General features: G+C 40.8%; 1 protein-coding gene across 3 annotated transcripts in view; it reads left to right on the top strand.

Annotated features, from left to right (window-relative positions):
- The window catches only part of NSMCE2 (NSE2 (MMS21) homolog, SMC5-SMC6 complex SUMO ligase), a 227,152-nt gene that overhangs the window by 121,340 nt on the left and 78,584 nt on the right, over window positions 1-27,228 (top strand). The gene's annotated exons all lie outside the window — the stretch shown is intronic.

Here is a 27,228-nt window from a genome sequence, read left to right as displayed (position 1 = left end):
TCAGTGCCATGTTCTGCTTACCTATGAGTACAACGGCGTGTAAACCAGATTTCAATAAATCATTAACAGCAGTGTCTTGCCAAAAAGGATATCTGAGTAGATAACAGGGCAAAACTCAACTACAACTCTTAAGTGAATCCTGGAATTTTTTTTAATTGATTCTTGCATCAAATAAGTACACGGTTAGGTGGGACTTTGATAAATGGTAATTTTCCCCCTTTCTCTCCTGTTCCTCCCCTTTCACCCCAACTTCCAGCCAGAATAATTGATCACTAAATTTCACCATAAATTTATCAGGAATATACCCAGAGCAATCCTCAGTTATCAATTTGATTTAAAAGAATATATCTTTTATTAGTAGATTAGGACCTCACAAAGATTTCAGATAGCACAGGTAAATATAGAATCTTTAAAAGACTTATTTTGTACAAACTTGGTTCTTTGAAACTATTGTTTTGACAGTCACAATTTGTCCATTTTATACAGTGGAGTTCTGCAGCAAAGTAAGACACTGTTGGATTATTGTGTTAGATTCATGAGGCTCCTGTATCTGTATATTACTCAGAGCTGTTCTTATAGACTGATGTTAGATGGTATGGGGATGAATTGCTTTATAGGTTTGTGGGCCATTCCTGATTATTTAGAGGCTGATTAACCAGTCAATGAATTCTTCAGGCCTTTTGACCAAATTCACCATCCTCTGGCTTTCATTTTCTTTGGATGAAAGATGATGCTAATGAGGAAAGGGTCCATTTTTAGTCCCCATGTGAGCAAGGTTTGTTTCACAGCCGGAGACAGCTTGAATGTGTAAGATCAGGTTTACACTGTGGACCCTACGGTATTGGAAGTTCGGCTGGGTAGCATCGAAAAACTCAACATCAAGCCTGTCATCACCTCTGAAGTACTTGTCCTACTTCAGTAGATTAGTAACAACATCTTATTATATGAAAGTTTGCATTTTCTAAAGCAAAGCAGGCAGTATAGTATGTTATATGCTGATATGTGGAAATACCACACCCCCAAAATAAAAAGAAAGAAAGGAAAATCGTATTCCCTAGCTTCATTACATGTTAAATTAGTGGGGAGAGGCTGACCATAGTCAACATTTATAAAAAACACCTACAACTCTCAAAACTACCTGTATTTTTCAGAACTTAAGTACATTTCCTTACTTTACCAAAGTGCATAATATCTTGTCAAGATTCTTGAAAATTTTAAAGTGCATAAACTTTACCCTGAATAAAGACAAAGGAGTAGGGTGAGCCAGAGAAAGATGGTCACCTGAATAGTAAGGAGCGTTTGACCTACTCCTCTCCCTGCCCCTCTTTTCTCATAAGCCCAGGCCGCTGCCTTCCTTTTTTCTTTCTTTCCTTCTGTTGAAGGTCTGTGTCTAGACAGGGATTCACTGGACAGAACTGCAAAGACAACTAGAGTGGCGGGACAGAGCTATCCTGAAGTTAGGCAGCGTTATGGCAAAGCTGAAGATGCAGTTTCCAAAACGATACAGGTATCTTCAGACTTCGACATCCTTTGTGATGAAGCCCTAACCTTTCACTCGCTGGCTGCGTAAGGACCGTATATAAAATGGCAGAGTAGACAGAATTTCTTTTTCGTTCTCTGTTCTACCTTTCTAAATTCTTTTTCTGGCATCCTCTGGTTTTCTTCAGTCCTCCTGCAGCTATCTAACTTCTCTGATTCTTGTCCCTTTTCAGTAAAAGGTTCACCATAAGGCTTGATATCATTAAGTCAGTCTCTGTGTATATTTGTCTGTGTTGTGTGTGTATATCTACATTTTGTTTTTGTTCGTTTGTAATATACTTTAGAATATTCCTTTCTCACCACATAAACTCCAACGGTAATATTTCATAAGTTTCTAGAATTATTGACTCTTTAGGCAGTCTGAAAGTTACCCTCAAAAATGTATATACACATAGAATGTTGGGTACCATTTCATGGTGTTCATGCCCTCTTCGTACCTATTTATGGATCCCAACTGGGTTCGGAATCTCTGTCCCATGATGAAATTCCAAAGTTATCTACTTGCATGGTCACTGGTGATATTTGAAAATATATTCATTCACCAGATAGTCATCGAATGCTTACTCTGTGCCAGGAGCTCTGCAGGGCATTGAGATACAGTGAACAGGACATTGGCGCAGCCATCAAAATTTACAGTGTAGTTGAGGAGACAGACAAGTAAACAGACAACTACAAGACAGAATAGGTGCAGCAGCAGGGAAAGTACAGGATACTTCAGAGAGCACATAAGATGAATGTTTAATTCAGTTTTGGGGCATCAAGAAATTCTCTTTACAATGATACCTGAGTTCTTTAAGTAGAAGGAATGCTATGTACAAAGTCAAGAGAATTAAGACTTACATGCCTGTTGAGAACTTTATGTTTGATTTTAAAGGGCCTTAAGTTGAGGGATGGTAAGTACTGCTATAACTGAAAAAGATAACTGACTGTAGCATGGAGAATGGGTTGGGGGAAGCAGGACTGGAGGCTAGGAGACTTCAGTAGTAACCAGCAGACAATAATAGTGACCTTAACAGTGCCAGTAAAAAGAAGAGGATGAGTTGAAAGGATATGAATTAGAAACCACAGAATTTAGTGACTGAATTCATTCCTTCAACAAATATTTGTTGTGCTGCTGTGTGTTGGACACTCTGTGAGGTATGGTGGTGAACTGTAGAGACACCATCTCTGTCTTCAAGTCTAGTAGTCATGACCTCCAGGCTTCTAGATTGGACAGCTCAGTGGATGGTGATGCTGTCCTCCAGAGATGGGATAGACTTGTCTCCGACTGAAGGTCCCTAGACAGGAGAAGTGCTTCTTCAAGCTATAAGTGCACCTGCTGAGATCCCAGGATGTCCCTGCAGTTGTGAATTGCTGTGTCTAATGAGAGACGTTACTGATGGTAGAATGTTTCCATATGAACAGTGTTCGGAGAGAGGCTTGAGAACCCCTGATAGAGATGACAGTTGGAGCCAGGAAGTGGATGAGATTACCCAGGAAGAGTGTATTGAATGAGAGGAGAGGAAGGGTGAGGATTGGACCTGGCAAAACAATGGAGAAAGAAGAGGAACCCAGTGAGAAAGCCAGGAGTGTGTAAAGTGTGTTCCAAGATGGAGCCAGTGGAACAGATGGGAGGAGGAGTAGCAGCACGGCAGCAGCAGTCAGCATCAGGGTAGGCTTTTGGTTCAAGATGATGACCTGAGCTTACAAATTACATTTCACACGTTCACCACCGCCTTACCTAAAGGGAATCATGAATCTTCACTTCACAGGTAGCCAGCAGAAAATAATGAAATTTTATGCTATGTGAATTATATCTCAAGAAAGCTGTTATTAAGTGAAGAGAATAATAATGATGAAGAATTCAATCTTTAAATATATTCTAACAAAATTGTTGTATTTTAAAAAAGGATAAACTGTAAGCATCACATGTGTGCGGGCGGGGTAGAGTGGAGTGAGGGAGAAGATGTAATCCACAAAAGAAGGAGAATACATTTGTATCCAGTTATATGCAAAAAGCAACAGAGCATCACCTTAGACATCCAGGGGAAGGGGTTGTTACTCAAATTTTACAGCCAGCTGAGGCATCTTTTCCTGAAAGGGCATCAGAAAGGTCATCTTTGACATTGAATGATTTGTGGAATATCCCACTCATGTACTTGCCCTGGAAAAAAGAAAATTATGCGAAGACATGCAAGCACCACATAAGTAATTAGCAAGAATAAAGAACCTGATAAGGGGAAGAAATGATAGTAGGGTGGTTTTTTTTTTAAGTGGTAGGGAATTAATTGTGAATAAGAGTTGTTAATATAGTAGTAAGCCACAATACTAATGATAAATGAGTCCTCAGAAAAGAATAATGTAACAGACTAATAATGGGGATCTGCGATTATAAAGTGTTTCAACAATTTGGCAAGCAGAAAGAAGATGGAAGAGTGCAAGGAGATTCCAGAAACTGTTACTTTCTTATTGGCATCTATTAATAAGTACAGGATATGGTGGTGCAGTGGTTAAGACTCCATGCTCCCAATACAGGGGGCCCGGGTTCGATCCCTGGTCCAGGAACTAGATCCCACATGCATGCCGCAACTAAGAGTTCGCATACCACAACTAAGGAGCCGGCGAGCCGCAACTAAGACCCAACACAACCAAATAAATATTTTTTTAAAAGGAAGAAATACAGGATAAAGAAAGTAAAGTCAAGCAGTACTTGAGTAGAAATAGGATGAATAACTTCCGAATCAATTGGCTAAGAATGAGGGGGAAAGCAGAAGTTTTGGAAGCATAAAAACCAGAATATAGTTTTAAATTAAAACTGAACTTATTACCACACAGTGACTACGCTGTTCTGTTAAACGACAAGGATTCGCTTTTTTAAAAAAAATCCAACCATAATCTAATCCTGAGGCACACCTTTAAAAGGAAAAATGAGAGGTCTATAACATAACCATAGATGCAGAGGGAATTTTAAAAAAATAGATTTGAAAGGAGTAATATGTTTAACCTTATGACAATGAATTAAATCTGCAAAATGAATGACTGAAAATAGATTTAAAACAAAGAATAACCAAAATTGACTCAAAATGGCCAAAATTGTGAATGACGTTTACAAAAAGAAGATTAAAAGAAAGATTCTCTGCTCCCCAAATGTGCAGATCCTAGACATATTAATTGTTAAATTCTGTCAGATCTTAAAGGAACGGATATTTTCTGTGCTAGTTAATCTATTTTAAAGCATGGGAAAATAACGGAACATTTCCCAGTTTATTTTAGGAAACTAGGATGACTTATGACCAAATGCCATGTTTTGTCTTTTTCTTAAAAGTTAAGAACACTTTCACATAAAACTAGATATGTGAAATCTTAAGTCCAATATTAGCAAATAAAATTGGCAGCATATTGAAAGAACTGTACATATGATAAATTTGGATTTGTTTCAGTAATGTAGCATTTATCATTAGAAAATCAATTAATTAGTAATCATGTTGAGGTCAAAAGAGGAAAGCCTCTTCCAGCCATCTATTTCTATGAGCCAAGCATTACTCTGGTGATCCAGCGGTGAACCGAAGTAACCAAGCCCCTTTCTCTGTGAGACATAAGTTCCACTGAGAGAACAATAAGAAATAAACAGACAGATACTGTAATAAGCACATGTAAAATTTTGGTGTGCGATAGATTTTCAAATCAGTGGGGGAAAGTTGGCTTATTCAAGAAAAACATTTGGAACCATTGATAATGTTTTAATGACACTACTTTAAATCCAAAGTTTATATTTTACATTAAAATACATTCCAGATGAATTGAAGGTTTTAATGTTAAAAATTGAAGCCAAACTATCAGAAGAAGTAATCAGTGAATATTTATATTGCCTCATGTTCTGTTAGACCTTTTCAATCATGTCAGAAGGAAAAGTGCTCGGAAAGATTAACGAGCAGAAGGATAATGTCGCTCTGTTTCTGAGACCATAAGGACAAAAGCAACTGCTTCAAACTTGCAAACATTCGGCAAAGCATAACATTTGGAAGATGTATTTGAAAGTTTTATATACAAAAAACTGAAAGTTCAAGGGGTAAAACCTAACATTATTACTTAATACATTAAGTTTTTGCAGCCAAAGTCCAGCTGCACTAATAAGACTCACGAACATTTTTCAAATGCTTCTTGCAAGCTAGATGTTGTTCTGATGCTTTACATGTATTATCTTATGTAGTGCTCACAACAATCATCTGAAATAGGTGCAGGTAGTATTTTACATATTTTACAGGTATGGATGCAGAGACACAGGACGGTCTTAGTAGCCTGCCCAAGAGCACCCAGGTAATAATTGGCAGAATCAGCTTTGCAACCCAGTCTAGGGCCAGAGTCTACTTTTCTAACCATTATGTTGTACCAAACATGTCTCTAAATTTCCTGATTTGTTAAAATTATAAAAAAAAACAGATTCAGGGAGGAGATAAATTTAACTGAGTCTGTGTGAAGAATAAATTTGGATGATGGTTTTCAACTCACCGCTGAAACTCCACTGGGAGCTTGTGAGGAATACTTTCCTCACGTATATGCAGTCTGTGCTGGAAGGTCTTTGTGGCAAGTGTTTAGAACTGAAGTTTTATTCAGTTGCCAAAATAACTTCCAGAAAAATCACTTCGGAGAAATTTTGAGCAAAACATTTCCCTATTTACTCCAAAACAAATTAGTGGACTTTGAATGTCACTCATTTCATCCACATATATTTGCAAGGCTGGTTTTTCTCCATGCGTGACTATGAAAGCAAAGTGGTTTGATCAGCATGGCCCACGTCGAGTTCTCTTTCCCACACCACTTAGGTTAGAAGGCAAACATTTTCATCAAGCGAGAATACTCAGTGCTTATGTTGATCAGGGCTTTTAAGCAAAAATTTTTTTCCCTCAACATCAAACAAACACCCAACTCAATTAAAAAATGGGCAGAGGACTGAGGAGACATTTTTCCAAAGAAGACATACAGATGGACAAGAGGCACATGAAAAGATGCTCACCACTAATCATCAGAGAAATACAAATCAAAACCACAGTGAGACATCCCCTCACACCCGTCAGACTGGCTGTTATCCAAAAGACAACAAAAAACAAATGCTGGGGAGGATGTGGAGAAAAGGGAAGCCTGTGCACTGTTGGTGGGGTGCAACCACTATGGAGAACAGTATGGAGGTTCTTCATAAAATTAAAATCAAACTGCCATATGATCCAGCAGTTCCACTTCTGGGTATTTTTCTGAAGAAAACAAAAACACTGGTTCGAAAAGATATATGCACCCCTATGTTTATTGCAGCATTCTTTACAATCGCCAAGATATGGAAGCAACCTAAGTGTCCATTAGTAGATGAATGGATAAAGAAATTACATACACACACACATGTATAAGGGAATGTTAATCAACCATAAAAAGAATGAAATCTTGCCATTTGCAACAACATGAATGGACCAAGTGAAATAAATCAGACAAAGACAAATGCTGTATGATTTCACTTACATGTAGAATCTAAAAAAACAAATGAACAAACATAACTACACAGAAACAGACTCATAGATACAGAGAACAAACAGGTGGTTGCTAGAGGGTTGGGGTGTGGGGGGATGAATTAAATAGGTGAGGGAGATTTAGAGATACAAAATTCCAGTTACAAAATAAATGAGTCATGGGGATGAAATGTACAGCATAAGGAATACAGTCAGTAATATTGTAATAACTTGGTATGGTGACAGGTGGTAACTAGACTTACTGTGGTGATCCTTTTGTAATGTATAGAAATAGTGAATCACTATGTTGTACACCTGGAACTAACATAGTATTGTAGGTCAGTTCTACTTCAGTTTAAAAAAAAATTGTTCCCCCAAATCTGCTATTGTTTTAATATTTTAAGTTTGGGATTAAAAAATATATATTTTAAACATTAAAGGCAGGATTGAGATTTTAAGTTTAGTTAAAGGTGGCATGGACTTTTAAAAAACATTGAGAAACTATTTTATATGTATGCTTCTTGGTATGGAAATGTGAAGATGCTCACAGTGGATTTTTCAAAAACAGCAAGGCTTCTACATCCTCTCAGATTTTTCTAGCCCTCTAACTAGTCTGAAAAGGACTGAGATGCTGTTGGAATCTCATGATACTTTTGAATTTCTATTTATCCTTCTCTTTTTAAAAATAAATGTAGTGTATCTCTATTGATAGATTGCTGTTGAAATGTTTATAGCATAAGTCTATTATTTCCTTATTGTGCGTGAACATTTATTAATTTAAAATAACCCTCTTTTACTTTTTTCACTTTTATTCTCATGAATTGAAGTTTATCTGAAATTATTATAGCTATAATTTCTTCTGATTATCACTTATTTGTCATGTCACTTCCAAACATTTATTAGTTTTTATCTTTTAAATCAGTCTGAATCTTGATCTTTAAGTAGTGAGGTTTACGTTGACAGTTGACAACAATGTTATTTATAACATCAATATTAGCCTACATATACTAAATGTTTATGTATATTATAATTAAAGTATATACAATGTGATCCTCATTTTTATAAAATAGACTTAAATCTCTGATATGCCATATGGAAAAGAATCTAACTCCACAGCTATTAAAAGTGGGTATCTTCGATGTCGAAACTACAAGTGGTTTAAATTTTTATTTATATATATGTTCAAAGTTTTTGTGGTAAAAAGGTTTTGTTTCCTAATTTTAAAAAGTTTAATAAGGGAGTAAGACAGTAAACTATAGGACAAAGACAAATGTCAACAGCTATCTTATATTCCAGCCCTACCCATTAGAAAGTATAATGGGAGGGAGGGACAAAATTAACAAGCAGAGAATCCAATTCTCGATAATAATATAAAATACCCAGAAATGAGCTTAAGAAATATGTAGATCTTTTCAAAAAGCAAACTTAAATTTTTCTGAGGTACTTGGAACAATGGAAAAATATATCACAGGCCTCAATAGGAAGACAGTGTTTTTTATTTTTTATTTATTTTATTTTAAAAATGTATTTATTTATTTATTTATTTTTGGCTGCGTTGGGATTTTTGTTGCTGCGCGTGGGATTTTTCTAGCTGCGGCGAGTGGGGGCTGCTCTTCGTTGCAGTGCGCGGACTTCTCATTGCTGTGGCTTCTCTTGCTGCGGAGCATGGGGTCTAGGTGCGCGGGCTTCAGTAGTTGTGGCATGCGGGCTCTAGAGCACAGGCTCAGTAGTTGTGGCGCATGGGCTTAGTTGCTCCGCAGCATGTGGGATCTTCCCAGACCAGGGCTCGAACCTGTGTCCCCTGCATTGGCAGGCAGATTCCCAACCACTGCACCACCAGGGAAGCCCTGCCACGTCTCTTTAAGTAAAGCTAGGTTCCATCTGAAGTAGGCAAATATGTTGGAAGCTTATGTAAGCTCCATGTTGCCTTGTCTTGAAGAATGTTCAAGTGTTACCTGCTAGAGAATTTGAATTAGCAGGTGTACACAGATTCTGAACCATTTTGTGCCCAACCCAAAGCCTTGCTTATAGTTGGTACATAAAGTACTGTGATAATGATTAACCCCGAGGGGCAGCCTTTCTTTTTGCTCTAAACAAAAAAGATGCAGCCTTTGTGGATGGGTGTTTGGGAATTCCTGCAATATGTCTCAGATGGCTTGCAAGAGTTTTATGTTTTTCTTTTTTTTTTTTTTTTTCCAGTTTATTTCTGATCTGTTCCTGGGGATCTTGTTGTTTCTCAGATGTTGTATTGGGCAAGATGTAGTCACTGCATAAACATCGTGTAGGGAGTGCAGATAATGTTATAAATATACCTCTTAGTTTGTGTAGTAAACCAGCATCCCATGTGATTTATCTTTATTATTTATTTATTGCTAAATCAGCACTGTGCCCTTCCTCCACATTGCTTAAAATGCAGTCATATAGGCAGTCTGATTTACAAGGTAATTGCATTTAGGAAGTTACATTTCCTAAATGTTCTGCTAGGCAGGAAAAGAACTCTGAGGGAAAAAAAAATTCATTCCTTTGGGGAAAACTGATACTACTTTCTTGGTAAAATGCTTCTATGTATTCAGTGAATTGACAATTCCCACCATTTTTTTTTTTTTTTTTTTTTTTGGTAGTTGTAGTCACTATAACTTCTGTAAGATTATCTAGTGTTTTGGAAGCTCCTCAGAAAGCCTAGAAGAAATTAAATATTTTCAGGTCTAACTGTGTGTTTCTAAAGCTATAATTAGTTATCTCTCTGTATTCAACAAATTCTTTTTTTTTTTTAATTTGCTCAAAATTCAACTTTTAGAATTAGGCTTGTAATTTGAACCTTATTAATGTCAAATTATTTCATTTCCTTTGACTTTAATAATTACATTTAATAATTCAAACTCAAATACCTCAGTTCACATTTGTGTTTGGATCAGTCATGTTTAGATGCCTAATAATTAGGGTCTTGTGCATTCTTGCATATTCTGTTTAATGTCTAGATGCATGTCAGTGCATAGTATTTGAGTCATCGGTGTGCCACAAAACGTTTTACCAAGACACATATTGCATCATCAAATGATTGAATTACAGTGATAGCTATAAATGGGACCCAATTTGCAAAAGTAAATAGTGTCCTCCTTTAAAAGAAAGAAAGTTAACAATGCTCGGGATTCCCTGGTGGCGCAGTGGTTGAGAGTCCGCCTGCCGATGCAGGGGATGCGGGTTCGTGCCCCGGTCCGGGAAGATCCCACATGCTGCGGAGCGGCTGGGCCCGTGAGCCATGGCCGCTGAGCCTGCGCGTCCGGAGCCTGTGCTCCGCAACGGGAGAGGCCACAACAGTGAGAGGCCCGCGTACCGCAAAAAAAAAAAAAAAAAAAATGCTCATCACGCAGACTCCAAGGTTTAATTAACTCTGACTTGCTAAAGGAAAGAAAATGAGCAAATAAATAGCATGTACTTCCCACAAATAATAAATTATGAATCATTGCTATTTTTTATATAACTGACCCACACAGAATCTTTGCCATATTCTTTTGTCTATGCACCTCAGGTTTTTTTGTTTGTTTTGGTTTGATTTGGTTGGGTAAAATGAAAGACTATGATTTGACTAGCTTATAAATCCCTCCAACTTCTAAAATGCTGTAGGACTGATTTCCTTTGAGCCTTGTTCCTCTTGCTAATTGATGTGGTTGAGTGGTCTGGAATCAGCCTCCTTGGTGCAAGTTATGGTGAAGTTCTGTGAAGGTAGTTTGGTCCAGGAATGAATGTATTCATTCAGCAGACACATGGCATGACCGTGAGACCTAAAAGAGCTCATGGTCCAATAGAAGAGTATGGTGGTTTTAAAACATGGCCCCCCAAATTCTTTGACACTCCTCCTGTCAAAAGTTAGAGCTCTACCTACCCCCTACCCCCACCCCACCCCCCCTTGAATCTAGGCCCTGTGACTGACTGCCTGAAGATAGATTATAGCAGAAGTCTATTCTGTTTCTACTCAGAAACTGTATCAGTTTCTGGGCCCAGGCCTTAAGAAACTAGCAGCTTCCACTTCCTGTCTCTTGGAACACTCACTCTTGGAACCCAGATACCATGCTGTGAAGAAGCCTAAATGGCCCTGTGGAAAGACCCAGGTGGACAGGAACTAACAGGCAACACCTGCTTGTCAGTGCTATGAATGAACCATCTTGGGAGTAGATTCTCCGGCTTCGGGAGAGCTGCCCTGGCTGACACTGAGTGGAGCAAAGACAAGCCATTCTCACCGAGCCCTGCTCACATTGAAGATCTGTGAGCAAAATACGTGACTCATGTGTTCAGCCACCAGGTTTTTTTTTGTCAGAACAAGGAGGTAGACGTGCAAGCAATTTTGAAGCGCTGTAGAGTTACAGTGATGGCAGCGTGCACCGGGTATCCCAGAAACACTGAGGAGGGACACCTAATCCTTCTATCAAGGAAGACCTGCTCAGGGAGATGACAGGTCAACTGAGTCTTGAGTGAGGAAGGGTTAGCCAGGTCAGGGGAGAAAGGGTTGGGTGTTCTGGGCAGGAGGGAAAACAGTGTGACGAGAAGCAGAGGCATGAAGCAGCCTGGTGTGCATGAAGGTTTGTGAGCATTGAGTGTTGCCAGAGCACAAAGCTGGGGATGGGAAGTGCAGATGAAGTAGCCAGGGAGGTGGGCAAAGTTTGAATCCTGGCAGGCTGCCAAGGAAGGCTTCCTGTAACCAGACAATTTGGTGTTTCTGTTATTGTTCTAGGTAATACCAGAGCAATCTGATCAGTTTGTGTTTTAGACAGATCCTTCTATGACCAAGGAGAAAATAGGTTATAGAGGGTTTTGAAACTGGGAGCAGGAAAATCAGTTAGGTGGTCATTGCAGAAGTGTAGACAAGGACAGGGAGGCCTGAATTAACACTACAGTGGTGGCGATGGGGAAGAGAAAGTAGATTCAAGAAATATTTAGGGGGTTAAAAAAAAAAAGAAGTATTTAGGAGACAGAAAGGATAACACTCAGTAACCATGGAGAGAAAGGGCAAAGGAAGACTTAGATTTCTAAGTTAGGCGACCAGCTAGATGCCAGTGCCACAGAAGGGACCAAAGGAGAGCATAAGGAAGACTAACTACACAAGTCAAAAATTAAGAGATTTAAACTATAAAGATTTGGCAGTCACTGTCACAAAGATGGTAGCTGAAATTATTAAATGGATGAGCTCCTAGGGATGAACCTCTAGGAGTACCCTGCGATTTAAAAGATGGTCAAAGGAAAAGGAGCTCACAACAGATTTGAGGGGAAAAAATAATCCAGGAAGTTCCAGGAGAACCAAGAAAGAGTTGTCTCAGAAACCAAATGAGTAGAGTTCCAAGGAGGGGATTATCTTGTGTTTCAAATGTCATCAGCCAGTCCAGTAAGATGAGGATAGATGAGAAGTCACTGATGACTTTAACCAGGCAGGGCAAAGCCATGTATCAATGGTTAAGTGAATGGGAAGTAAAAAAGGTCACAGATGGTACAGCCAAGGGATGAAGCGTAATTGGAGAAGAACACAGGGACCTGAGAGCGTTTCGTGCTGCTGCTGCTGCTGCTGCGGCTGGTGGTTTTAGGGGGATAGGAAATAGGTAAATTTCCAAGGGGCCCGTGCCAGTAAAGAGGAGGAAGTTGAAGAGAGAAGAAGGAGAAAGCGTGAGGGATGGATCGGGAGATTGGGATTGACATATACACACTACTACACATAAAATAGGTAACTATAAGGACCTACTGTGTAGCACAGGGAACTCTTCTCAATACTCTGTAATGGGACAAGCATCTAAAAAAGAGTGGATATATGTATATGTATAACTGATTCACTTTGCTGTACAGCCGAAACACACAACATTGTAAATCAACTAGACTCCAATAAAAATATTTTTTAAAAAAAAGAAGAAGAAGAAGGCATGATTCATGCAGTAACATCCAGTTGGAGATAAAGGGGCATAGGGTCAAGGACAGTCCTTTGAGACTGGAGGAATACCATAAGCGTAGATGTACATGGTGTTATATGAGTTGGACAGGGCTGCCACAAGCTTTGCGGTGGGGTGCCAGGGACCTTGGTTGGGTCTCCCCAGAGAATTGTAGAACAGCAGCATTTTAGTCCTTGCTGGTCTGCTCCTGTTACAGCAGCTCCCACAAATTTTTAACGGTAATAATTATCATGAAAATAGTAGCTTCTGTTAATATGGGCTTTGTAGTTTCTAAATTGGTGCTCTCAACAAATGTGAAAGAAAGATGGATCATGTCGGGCTTCCCTGGTGGCGCAGTGGTTGAGAATCTGCCTGCCAATGCAGGGGACATGGGTTCGAGCCCCGGTCTGGGAAGAGCCCACATGCCGCAGAGCAACTAGGCCTGTGAGCCACAATTACTGAGCCTGAGCGTCTGGAGCCTGTGCTCTGCAACAAGAGAGGCCGCAATAGTGAGAGGCCCACGCACCGCGATGAGGAGTGGCCCCCACTTGACGCAACTAGAGAAAGCCCTCACACAGAAACAAAGAGCCAATGCAGCCATAAATAAATAAAGAAAAAAATTAAAAGAAAAAAAAAAGATGGATCATGTCATTCCAGTTTATAGACTAGAAAGTGGGAATCTCGGGGGTTAAGGTCATGCTGCTGGTTAGTGGCTGAGATGATAATAGAAATCAGATCCTCTGACTCCTGACCTTTTTCACCTATGCCACACTGCTGTTTTGAAGCTAAAACTAGATTGGGTTCATCGAATCCAACCTCCCCTTTTACAGATGAAACAACCAAGGCAGCAGCCTGGTAAAGTGAAAAGAACGTGGATCCTGCGGGCCAGGTTTTCTGGGAAGCCAACCCTGAGGTGGAGATGAGCATGGAGAAGTTTGTCAGGGAGTGCTCTGGGGAGCAGCACCCCTGGAAGGGAAACGAAGGAAGCAGGACTGGGCAGAGGGAACAGGCAGGCTGTGATGATACAGCCTCAGCAGGAGCTTCAGCCGACCTGCAGGGAGTTCTGAAGATGGATGACCCCTCAGAGCTGTCCTGAGTGGGGGAAACGGGGCCAGGCCTTTATACCTTATTGACGGGCCATTGGATGCTGGTCACCCCAGAAAGGGAGCATAATCTTGGGCAAGGTGATTCTCTTCAGCTAAAGTGGTCCCCAAAGGAGACTGAGAGCAGAGAGCTTTCTGCCAGCATTACTCCTGGCTGCCTCATTCCTAAGGAGCATCTTTGGAGTCAGCCACCCATGAGTTTGAATCCTGTCTCTGCTGCTTCCTAGCCACTCTGTTAGCTAGTTAATGTTAGGCAGATTCTGGGTAAGCTTCTTTAACCCTCAGGATCCTCTCCTGTAAAATAGAAAAAAGTAATGTGAGAACTCACTAAGCCTTGATTTCCTTATTTGTGAAACAGGAAGATAATTGAACCATCCTTTGGGGGAAAGTTGTTAAGAGGATCCAATGAGATTAAAAGTTACCAGAGTACCTGCCACTTTTAGGAAATTAGTTGTTATTATCACACCGTAGTTCGGTGCCAGATACATAATACTTGCCATGAAAGTTGCTCCATAAATACTTTATTTAAAAATGTTCCAGAAAGACTCAGTGACTTCCTAGAGGCCAAAGTCAGAGCTGGAATGCATCGTACTACACTACTCTCGAGTTTAGGCTTCAAATCTGGGAATATGGGAGGAGATACCTCTACGGTGAGTCAGAGTGTGACTGTGGAAGGAAGTGGGCCCTTGAATGTGACTTTACCTGGGAGAGTCCTTGCTTCGGCTAAGTCACTGGTGGTAGCCCAGTGTGCAGATGTGTTTTTCAGAATGGAACCAAGAGGGTAAAATTAAAGATGAAGTCATCCGAGTAGCAGCACCTCACCAAAACAGCACTGTGGCAAAAAGATGATTATAGTGTGGTTACTTTGATTCATTGGGGCTAAATATAATAATATCTAATAGTGTATGTATATATATATAGAGAGAGAGAGACATGCTGTAGATAGTATATATATAGTGTATACATATGCCATATATGTATACATACAGTATATATATACAGTGTATATATATGCCATATATATGTGTGTGTGTGTGTGTGTGTATATATAGTGTGTGTATATATATATATATGTATGCCATTTTTGTGCATCCCCAGCAGATCTGCATTCCAGTCCTGTGGGCTCCCTCACTTACTGGCTTCTGGACCAGGGATAATTCACTCTCCCTTCTCTGGGCTTGAGTTTCCTGTATAAAATGAGGATTTGGGTCTAGGAGAGCCCCGTCCTATTCTCTCATGGTTTAGTTCTTTACTTCCAAGTATACCACACAGCACAGATACGTTAAGTCAAGTCAAAGCACAGCTGCTATTAGCCCATAGATGAATGATCTTACTCCACAGGTACAGGGGAGCACAAGGTGCTGAGGACGGCTACAGACAAAAGCGCTGGCAAAGAAATCCTAATATTTACATTTTAGTGAAGAAGAGGAGAAAAAATCTCTGTTTTGTGGGTCAACCCAAGTACTCCATAATCATCGCAGAATTATGTTCTTACCTGCAATTTTTTGTGGAATTATCCCAATTAGTTGTTTGACGTTTATTGACAGTCACCGTTGTGCTGGATACTGTGCAGAGCAAGTGTATGTAAGCTGCACCCCAGCTTTGTTAATCTGGGGAGAGCATGCAAGGGTGATCCAGTTCACAAGGTTGGAAATGCTGCACTTCTGGTTTTCTATCAGAAAACCGCATTAGGTGTTCAAATGTAGTCTAGATCCAACATCATAAAGCCTTCATTGTTTCTGCAAGCATCTGTTTTTCCCTTTCTCAGTTTGGCTGCTGTGCTCTGCTGTTAACTATTTTCATGTAATTGGGTTTATGACGAGTAGCTTTTGAAATATTGGCAACTAAACTCTCCTTGGAGATTCCTCACCCCGAAGGCCTTTGAATGTAACTCTTTTGTTATTATCTTGAGTTCTGGAAATTTAATCTGTATACTTACACTTTTGAATTTTTTCTTGCCTGACCCATTATACATTTTCACAGAACAAATATTTAATCCGTACGATTTTGTAACCAAGGGATTTAGAGATTAGCTTTGAAAATAGGTCAGGGAAAACCATCTACTTTGGTTTAAAACTAATCAGGTACAGAAGTTTAAAAAAAGCAGTTTAGAAGCTTTTGAAAAGCATTTGTGAAATCAATTTTATGTAATTTTATGAAAGCTGCTGTCTGTATAGCTGGTGTATGAGTCAAACCCTCACTTAGTCTGGCCACTCCTCCTCCATCCATTTATTATTATTCATCCATCCTTTTATTATTATTATTTTTTTTTTTTGGCCACGCCATGCTGCACAGCACGTGGGATCTTAATTCCCCGACCAGTGATTGAACCCATGCCCCCTGCATTGGAAGCACGGAGTCTTAACCACTGGACTGCCAGGGAAGTCCCATCCATCCGTTGTTTATTCTTTCATTCACCAAATATTGCTCTAGACACCTGGAGTAACAGATAAATTAGACAGCCAGGGTTTACTATGTGCCAGTTCTGTGCCAGGTACTTTGAAGCCTGGGGACTCAATGCTTACAGCTCCACAGTCTGGTGTAGTGGATGAGCCATTTACTGAGAATCCAGTTGTTTTCCTAAACTTACTGGTAAGCTGTGTGACTTTAGGTAGGGCCCATTCTGTGTCCGTTTCCTCATCTCTGAAGTGATAATGCTCACCCTATTTATTTTATAGCTTTGGTGAAAGAGTCAAATAAAATAGTGATTTTGAAAGAGCTTTGAAAAAAAGTATCAGGCATTATATAAAGACAAGTAGTAATTTTGAGACCATGGTAGTGGTTGTGATCATTTTGTTGCCTCTTTGAAAAGGGCTGAGGATGAGTACGTATTTATTTATCTAGTTTCTCCAGAACTAGATCTGTATGTTTATGATGGTCAGCCTTAGCAATTTACTATACAGAGACAACTACCCTATTGTCTGTCCATGGGGCGGAGACATCATAATGAGGTAACTGGAGGAATGGCATCTATAGCTAGTGAACCTTATTTGCAAATATTATTCAATCCATATACTGTATTTAAAATTTTAAAGTGACCAAATATAAATCATTACCTTAATTGCAGTTTTCCAAGGATTTGTACAGAAATGTCCACTTGGTCCTATAACGTTTTGGGAGGTCTTTTCTCTTAGACATTGGAATGCCCATTTATCCCTGTTGGATCATGGAATAAATCATCATATGAGGAAACTAAAAAATTACTTCTAGCTTCATGTTTGATTTACTGTTAGGTTTTAGGTCTACCGTGTTTATGTTCTGGAATGCAATAAGAGGTCTGATCTTTCTAGAGCAAACCCAATCCTAGATGCACTGAAGAATCCCTCTCAAATATTAGCTCTAGAGTATGGAGAGATTTTTGTGTTTTACTCACTGCTATCTCCCCAGTGCCTAGAACAGTGCTTAACAACTCACACTCACTAAAGTTATTCTTAATGAGTGAAAGCCTCAGTCTACCTACCATGTAGTGTTCTGGTACTCTGATACCCCCAGCTAGATGGCTTTTTGAAGGCAAGGGCTATACTTTGTCTCTGGATTTCCAGTGTCTGGCACATATTTGATGTTTAGATGCTGGTCAAATGAACACATGGACAAGTATAACCCAGGACCTTGATGGATGCCCCAAGATCAGGACTTCCCAGTCTCTCCCTTGAGTAAGCCCTGAAAGCAAGAATGGGACTTAGTCCCAGCAAGTCTGAGGCATAGCCCAATGGCCTGCTACAACTGTGAAATTTCACTGAAGTTTTTTTTTTAATCTTCATTTTATGTTCACTGTAGACTTTTTATTCCATTCATGTTCTGTACAGACTTTGTTCTTTAGTGAAGTTTCTTAAATAATGAAAATGGTGTATGGTCATAAGAACAAACAGTACCATCCATGTTCTCCATCTATGGGAGGAGAGTGCATAGGACTGTATGGAGGTGTAAATGATCTTTTAAGATTTTGTTTCTCTGAAGTATGTATCAGAGGGGCCTCCTATATAGTTGGGAAGAACAGAAAAAGAAAACTCTTCCCATCTGATCATTTTCCTTTTTTTTGCTTTTATCAACTTTTTCCAGACAGAATTTTTATTTTTATTTTTATTTTTTTATTTATTTTTGGCTGTGTTGGGTCTTCATTGCTGCGCGTGGGCTTTCTCTAGTTGCGGTGAGCTGGGGCTACTCTTCTTTGCGGTGCACAGGCCTCTCATTGCGGTGGCTTCTCTTGTTGCCAAGCATGGGCTCCAGGTGTGCGGGCTTCAGTAGTTGTGGCACGTGGCCTCAGTAGTTGTGGCTCACAGGCTCTAGAGCGCAGGCTCAGTAGTTGTGGCGCACGGGCTTAGTTGCTCCGCGACATGTGGGATCTTCCCGGACCAGGGCTCGAACCCATGTCCCCTGCATTGGCAGGCAGATTCTTAACCACTGCACCACCAGGGAAGTCCCTGATCATTTTCCTTACACTTGGCCTTACTTCTGAACAATTTATGGACATCCTAGAGAATTTCAGGTCCAGTATACCTGTTAGGGGTACACACAAAAAGAAAGTGCCGGGAGTTTAAGATTAGAAAAAGAAGAAAAAGTAAAAGACAGAGCAGCAATAGACTTGCTTTTCTTTCCAATTAAGTCTTAGAGAGGTAAAGGGAGTTGAGGGCAAGGAAACAGATCTTGGAATTATACTCCAGTGTTTATTCAGAAGGATGAGGAGAGATGTCTCTGGGAATATCATCGGATAAAAACCTCTGGTTCATAAATAAAGACATTGAATATTTGCTTTGAAGAAGAGACACATAAGCAGAAAGGGGTCCCTTTCCTAAGCATATGTTGTTTTTATTGCTTTACTTTAATGAGTATAGATCTGTATAGGGGCCTTTATTCTTATGGTATTTTAATGGAAGATTGTGAAAAATGAGGCCAGAAGTTCAGGAGCAAACTGCTGAGGGAGTTGAAAGCTAGGCTAAGAAGTCAATACTTTATCTTATAAAGGTGTTATTGAACTACAGAAGAACTTTTGAGTGGGAAAGGGCCTAGTCAAATTAATATTTTTAGAAGTTTAACCTGGTGGCATTATGGAGGAAAGAGAAGAAACTGGAGACAGGAAGAGTGCTTACTTGTGTGTTAAAACAACAAGTATCTTTGAGCAGTATTTTTTTGGTTGGTAAGATTAGAAAAGCAAGTAAAGGGTGGCTGTGAGATATGTGACAGAGGACACTGGAATTAGGCACTGGGACTTAACATTGGTTGTTAGAAGGAGGAAGAGGTTAAAAAAAAAGGACCCCAAGTTTTTAGCATGAGTGCCATAAAGAATGGTCAATTTGGGCTTCCCTGGTGGTGCAGTGGTTAAAAGTCCGCCTGCCGATGCAGGGGACACGGGTTCGTGCCCCGGTCTAGGAAGATCCCACGTGCCGTGGAGCGGCTGGGCCCGCGTGAGCCATGGCCGCTGAGCCTGCGCGTCCAGAGCCTGTGCTCCGCAAAGGGAGAGGCCACAACAATGAGAGGCCCGCGTACCGCAAGAAAAAAAAAAAAAAAAAAAGGTCAATCTGTTACCAAAAAATGCAAAAGGAACCGTTTGGGGTGTGAAGGAAAAGATGGTATGTTCTGTTTCAAGCATGTTTTCTTTGAAGCAGTGGTGTGATGAGCAATTAATATATCCCTTAGGTTGTTGACGGTACAGACTTGGAACTGGGAAAGCAAGTCAAGGCTAAAAGTGAATTATTTAGAAGTTGTGTATCCAGATATAATGTTGGTCTTTTAGCAGGAACAACACAGAGGGCTGAGATAGACACACATCCATTGGCTAAAAAAGGGAAGAAATGTCATAGGGGGAATGGTCTGAGATGGAGGAGGTGCAAGGTCCCATAGTCTTGCAGGAGCCAAGGGAGGAAGTAATTTCAGGAAGAATGATATGGCCAGCAGTGCCAGAGCCTGCAGATCAAAACTAATGAGTAATCACAGGAGTCATCTTGAGCTTAGAAGATGAAAATTGAGATCCAGGAGGAGGAAGAGTGTCAAAAAGTAGGAAGCTAAAATAAGAGGTGATTCTCTTGGATGACCATTGCGTGAACTTTAACTGACGTTAACTCAATAGATGACACTGTTCCTGGATGACCGGTGGACAAGTAAATCGCTCATGTTTGGTCAATTTCAAAGACTTTTTAAAAATTGGCAGATATTGGGGAGAGAGCATGTCTTATTTTTTATGTATTTTTAAGTTTCATAATTCTCTTTTTTATTTCCACAAATATGAGCTTCTTGTGCACAGCTGTCTTTGCTCATTCTCCGAAATGGATTAAGATAGATTTGGTGCTCTTACTTTAAGTAAGAGAAGCTGGTTTATGTATGACTGATTTGGTTTTATGGGTCCAGTAGCATTCCAGAGCCGGGAAGTAAGATGCTGTTTGTCATTCACTTTTTCTCCTATATCTGGGGAGCAAACAAAACCATACCACTTTAAACTTATACTCCTCTGTACGCCACTCACTATGTGATTAATGTATTTCCTGTCCCTGTCAAAACTTCGATGAAGAGTTTTTTTTTTTTTTACAGCAGGGATTCTGATAGGTGTGGACATTCTATGATCACAGCTTCCTACAAAATCATTAAGACTCTTGTATTATGCTTTGAGTGTTTGCTTCTTGGCAATAGTTCATGGAATCTGACCAAATCTAAAAGCTTAAAGGGCAAACTGGAATCATTGAGGTCTGTCTTGCAAAGGATAACTTAGTTCAATTGAGTCTTAATAACAAGATATTCTGAATCAGTTATCATCATCATCAGCTGTATTTAAAAACATCAATCAAATTAGTTGCTCAAGAGCCTTTTACCAAGCTGAGAGCGTAACAAAAAAAGTCGATGTAACGGTTACCATGTCCTCTGGAAGCCTTTCAGTTAGTCAGTCATTTAACATTTATTGGGTACATGTGTAGTTTATGGCAGGCTGAGGTAAAGGCCAGCCACTGCCCTTAGGTTTCTTCAGGACTAGTACCTTTACAAGTAACAAGAGTATCATTATAGTGAAGTAGATGTAGTAGCAGTAAGCAGCGAACCAGCTATAAGGGAGAGAGTGACTAGAGGATCATAGGAGAGAGGTAAAAAAATGAAGTTGGAGACAGTGTAGAAAAATTCTTTTATCACTTGCAAAAGAATCTGAATTTTATCCTGAAAGCAGTGGTGTGTGTTGAATTGTTTTATACAGAAGCAAGTCCTGATTAGCATTGTGTTACATGCGGGGTAGGATGACCAATCAACTGAAGGGGGAGGGAAAACTAGAGGCAGGAAAACGGATCTAAGACTGTTGCAGTCATTGTGGTAAGTGAGGCGGGTCTCATCTAAGGCACAATCAAGATGGGCCAAGAGGGAAGTAGTTGAATTGGGGAGAGATTTGGGAGATGGCAGTAACTGGTTGGATGGAAGAAATGGGGAGACAGGGTAGAGTCAAGGACAAGTTTCCCACTTAAATTCCCCAGGCAATGGAGGGGGGGTACAAAAGACAGAGGTGTCAGCCTTTGGCTATCTCTCACAGGAGGGAGATTACAGCCAATGCGTCATCCAAGGCTGATTCAGTCCCGGACATGAATCCTACCTGTTCATCATTGAAACCAATGATGAAATGACTTTGGTCTCTTAAAACTGAGACCTTTGGAACAGTGCTGAATAGGTATGAATCAAGTTTCAAAGGTAGGAGCCTTAGAGTTCCTACATCAGGGTTCTGGAGAATGTATAAAAGTGCTTGCTTTTACTGCAGTGGGACACTCTTCTGATAGTGGCTTTCGGTCCTGCTTCTTAATACTCTGTAATCATATGTACGCTTTACGTTTCACCTTGATAATGATTATTATACTTAGCACTTTGTATCTTCCAAAGAATTCAACCACATTGAATAATTAATCTGCATAATATCCCTGTGAGTTGGTAGGTGGGGATTATTGCCCCATTTTCCAGATGGGAAAACCCAGATACTCTGTGACTTGCCCAAGGCTATAGTCTCACATTGACAGAACTGATATTTGAGTCTTCAGCTGCCTTTATCTTATCGTACTCATACTACAAGTTTATTGTCAGTCTTAACCTATTGGACTATGTTTGTCACTTCACTTATTCAAAAATCTCAGCATTTAGATCTAGAAAAGGGCAGGATACAGGAAAGAGTGAAAGTGGCAAAGTGACTAAGCCCTGCATGTGGGTGGTGGGAGGGCAGGGGTTACTGGGAATAGTAATTATAACCGTCTCAACTCCAGTGTAGCCAGGGAAAGAATTTCCATTTTCCAATGACATCCAGTGAAGCGACATCATTTCAGCTAACAGACCAGCCAGGCATTGTGTCAGGGAGTCTCCTGTGGCACTTTGGTATAACACTATACACAGCAGCAAGAAAACAGTTATTATAGAAATTGTGTTTTTTATATAAATATAAAACTGTTGGGCTTCCCTGGTGGCACAGTGGTTAAGAATCCACCTGCCAATGCAGGGGGACACGGGTTTGAGCCCCGGTCCGGGAAGGTCCCACATGCTGCAGGGCAACTAAGCCTGTGCGCCACAACTACTGAGCCTGCGCTCTAGAGCCCGTGAGCCACAACTTCTGAGCCCGCATGACACAACTACTGAAGCCTGCACACCTAGAGCCCGTGCTCCGCAACAAGAGAAGCCACCGCAATGAGAAGCCCGCGCACCATAACAGAGTAGCCCCGGCTCGCCGCAACTAGCGGAAGCCCGCGCACGGCAACGAAGATCCAACGCAGCCAAAAATAAATAAAGTAAAATAAATTAATTTTTTAATTTTTTTTGCGGTATGTGGGCCTCTCACTGTTGTGGTCTCTCCCGTTGCGGAGCACAGGCTCCGGACGCGCAGGCTCAGCGGCCATAGCTCACGGGCCCAGCTGCTCCGCGGCATGTGGGATCTTCCCGGACTGGGGCACGAACCCGTATCCCCTGCATCGGCAGGTGGACTCTCAACCACTGCGCCACCAGGGAAGCCCCTAAAATAAATAAATTTTTTAAAAAAAGAAAAAAAAAAAAAACTGTGTGGTGTGGTGGAAAGAAAACTGACTTTTCAGCTAGAGCTAGATAGACCTGGGTTGAAATCTCTTCCAAGACGGAGCTGGATGACACTGGGCCAGATCCTTATCCCACAGCAGTGTAAGAAGGATTAGATGATGATGTATGTCAACTGCCTGGCATGGAATCTGACAATTAGGGCTTCATTAATGCCTGCTGTTATTTTTATTCTCATTCAGAGACAAGATGTAATGCTCTAAGGGCCTTTTGATTTTTCTGTTGAATGACTGGACCAGGTAAATTCAACTCTTGAGGAATGACAGCCTCTTAAAGAAGCCAGTGAAACATTTTGATATTGAGTCAGCTAGACACAGTATCACCCCTTGTTCACTGACAAATATGGGAAGGTAATTTCGGTAGGTCAGTCATCAGTGTGTGCCTTCCAAAACATTATAGTCATGTTACAGTAAACTCTATATTTGTTGCGTCACAAAGATTTATTGAAGTGATAAAAGTTATTATGGAAAACAGTGTGCGGTAACTATGGTAACAGTTATTTGATCTCACAGTAATTGGCTAAGCATTTAGTTGCACAATACTTTCACAATGCCTTCCTGGTTAGTTCATTAAACAAAATTAGCTTTTGTTTGAACTGCCTTTCTACAGTGTCCTAAATTTGATTTTAGTTCAAAAGAATAGGAAAGTGTATTTTAAAACTACCTTTCCAACTTAAAGTTTATGGACATATTTGAGGTTGCAACTGGTTTTTATTTAATTCTTTATTTATACCACAGTATGATCGTGATTCATCAGCTTATCCTCTGAAGTGTCTTTCAGTTTAGTAGAGTGGGCTAGGAAATGCGTGGTGAAGTTAAGAGACCAGTTTCTGAATTCAGGCCCTGTTTCTGACTCATTGTGGATCGGGGTCAGCTGGTGCCCTTCCCATGACTTAGTTTCTATACCTGTGAAATTGGCTTGCTGCATTTTAAGTGTTAGAATCCTGAGATCTCATGAATGTGGCCATTTCTTGGTAACCTGCTGGTCCTCTGACCACCTACCTGGAGCTAGTAGGGGCCCAGGTGTTCTCAGGTACACCCCCCCCACCCCGGCCCCAGGTGCCTCTGCTGCCCTGACTGGCATAACTCATGCTGCATTCAGGTTCCTCTCCTTCTGCAAGATGGATTGTACCTCAGATGAGTCACCGAAATGATGATGTCATTCTCAAAGGACTTCCAGAGCTCTTGAGACCAGGGCCTCTCAAACTGTGTTCAAGAAAGGCGTATCTACTCTACACCCCTCCCCACTCACCCCCAATATACAGGCAAAGTGTAACGCATACTGTTTGGCACGTGAGAGATCCTGAGCACAAAGGAAAGCTTCAAGCTTTCAACATTTCAAAACAAAAATAATGAAAATGAAACCAAAAAATGTTTTAACTTATTTACTAAAATTGAGAGGGTTCCAAAGTAAATGTAGGGTTTTAAAAAATTCAGTGAAAGTTCCTTGTATTAATTTCATTTTAATTCCTGTCAACTTAGTGATTTTATTTTTAGTTCAGTTAATTTTTTAAAGACAAGACTAGCTTTTAAAAACTAGTTGCTTTTTGAGTTGTGAGGCAAGCTCTTCTCTCAATTAACTGGATGTCACCTACCAGTTTTCCATTGGGCAAATGTTTCGGGGACCATGACATTTCCAGTTCTGTGCATATTTATTGGCCTAATTAGCTTGATTTCTATATAGGATAAATGCATCTTTAGTTTATCACTGACTAGGGTTAGAATTCTAATGACAAGAATCTGCTTGTGCTTGGTTGGTCATGAAATTTTTTTGGCCAGTCTAAGGACAATAAAAGTAATAAATGAATGATAAGTTATCCCAGGTGGCTTCAGCACCTGACTCACTTCTTTTTTTTCCCCATCTGTCCCATTTTTGCTTTTATCCTGTATGATTTTGGCATCTACGCTGGAAGGACTCTTCACACCTCTCTTCTCTTTCACATATGCTTCCTTCTTCAAAGAATATTTTTCATTCCATTTAGAAAAAATCTTTGATGTCCTTTGATGCAACTCTCATTGCAGCTTCTGTGAAACTTGCCCCTATTTCTCTCCCACCCTATTCCCTGTCCCCTGACTCTCCCGTGTCATTTGTACCTAATTCTTGGGGCATACTTCACATCGTACCTTATAACTTTGGGTTAAAAGCAATCTTCCTTTGGGTTAAAAACAAACTCCCCCAGAGGTAAACCACTCCTTATTCCTCCTTGTATCTTCCCATGGTATCCGACATGTAAGACCATGCCCATGGCTAGCCAGCCAATGAATTAGCTTCATTTTATTGGAAGACCTAGTATTTTTTTTAACATCTTTATTGGAGCATAATTGCTTTACAATGTTGTGTTCGTTTCTGCTGTATAACAAAGTGAATCAGCTATACGTATATGTATATCCCCATATCCCCTCCCTCTGGCGTCTCCCTCCCTCCCACCCTCCCTATCCCACCCCTCTAGGTGGTCACAAAGCACCGAGCTCTTCTCGCTGTGCGATGCAGCTGCTTCCCACTAGCTATCTGTTTTACGTTTGGTCGTGTATATATGTCAATGCTACACTCTCACTTCTTCCCAGCTTACCCTTCCCCATCCCCATGTCCTCAAGTCCATTCTCTACGTCTGCGTCTTTATTCCTGTCCTGCCCCTAGAAGACCTAGTATCTGAACACAGGACTCTCTGGCTCCAAAACCCAACCTCTTTCACTTTTTCTAATCCATTGGCTCCATTTTGGTGACTCAGCCCAACATGAATTCCACACTAAGCCAATTCATTGAAGCAGTCACCACCACCCTATATTCCTTTGATCTCTTGGTCTTCTGCTGTGCTATCAGTCAGCCAGAGGTCTCCCTCCGCCTCTGGGTCTCCTGTCCTGCTCTAGTGCTCTGGATCTCTGCTAAAGAAATCACACAGATTCTTCCAGACACGGCTTTTTACAAAGACAGGCTGCCCAGTTTATTTAGACAGAGAATGTCCAACCCACCCCCAGCCCCTGCAGTACCTACGGTGGACATTGACAATCATGAGCACATTCTCGATACAGCCTTCCAGGAAGCCCTTACCGATTGATGGGAATTGAGGTAGGAAATAAAACCTATTTGTCACTCTGATCCACTCCCTGACTTGCTGCTGCTGAGTCATTTTCCCACTCTTCTCTATTAGTCTTACCACTAATGAAGGAACTTAACAACATAAAACCCTCCTCCTTACTCCTGAAAAACTGGGTGACTGATTGTTTTCTTTTTTTTTTTTTTGCAGTACGCGGGCCTCTCACTGCTGTGGCCTCTCCCGTTGCGGAGCACAGGCTCCACACACGCAGGCTCAGTGGCCATGGCTCACGGGCCCAGCCGCTCCGCGGCATGTGGGATCTTCCCGGACCGGGGCACGAACCCGTGTCCCCTGCATCGGCAGGCGGACTCTCAACCACTGCGTCACCAGGGAAGCCCCTGATTGTTTTCTGGACACACCTTTTCCTTGCTTTTGCTCTCACTGCTGCTTCTATGTGGCCCACCTTCCTCCTATCACTGTCGGTAGTATAATTAGTAACAGAGTAGTCCCGTTTTATTGTAAGTCTCATGAAGGCAAACTCATGTGTATTGTCCCTCATTGTCTATACGGTGCCTGATAGAATACACGTGGTAGAAACTCAACGAGCATCTGAATAAAGAAAGAAGGAAAGAAAAGCAGAAGGAAGGATGGATTTGGTACAGGTAGTGTACTGCACGTAGATCTTTTCATTTCCTCTAATGACCCAGAGAAGTCAGTATTATTAGCTCTATTCCAGATGAGAAGATGGAAGCTCACAGAAGTGACTCTGCTAGTAAATGGAAGAGCCTGTGAAATGTCTTTCACAGACCTGCCCAAAGGCCGTCTCCTCTGGAATGCCTTTTATCATCCCTTCAGCCACGGCCACAGCTCTGCACACATGTAGGGGACCCCATCCACATAGATGACACTGTGAATGGCGCCCCCTGGAGCTGTGCCATTTGGTGGCTCTCGTGATAGCTCCCTCCTCTTTGTTTTCATGGTACTTGAGGTCTTTCTAACAACCGTTTTCACACTCTGCCTTACATCCTATATTAAAGTCCTATTTCCCCTACTAAGCGATGAATTCCTTGAGGGGCAGGAAAGTGCTTTCTGCATCTGTGTCTCCTGTTGGACGTCCGCAAAGTGACTGTTGAATGGTCGGA

This window comes from Mesoplodon mirus (genome assembly GCF_964341445.2).
Source record: "Mesoplodon mirus genome assembly, chromosome: 16".
NCBI classification, from domain to species: Eukaryota; Metazoa; Chordata; class Mammalia; order Artiodactyla; family Ziphiidae; genus Mesoplodon; species Mesoplodon mirus.
The sequence above is the reverse complement of the archived record's forward strand: the minus strand, read 5'-3'. Positions and strand labels throughout refer to the sequence as shown.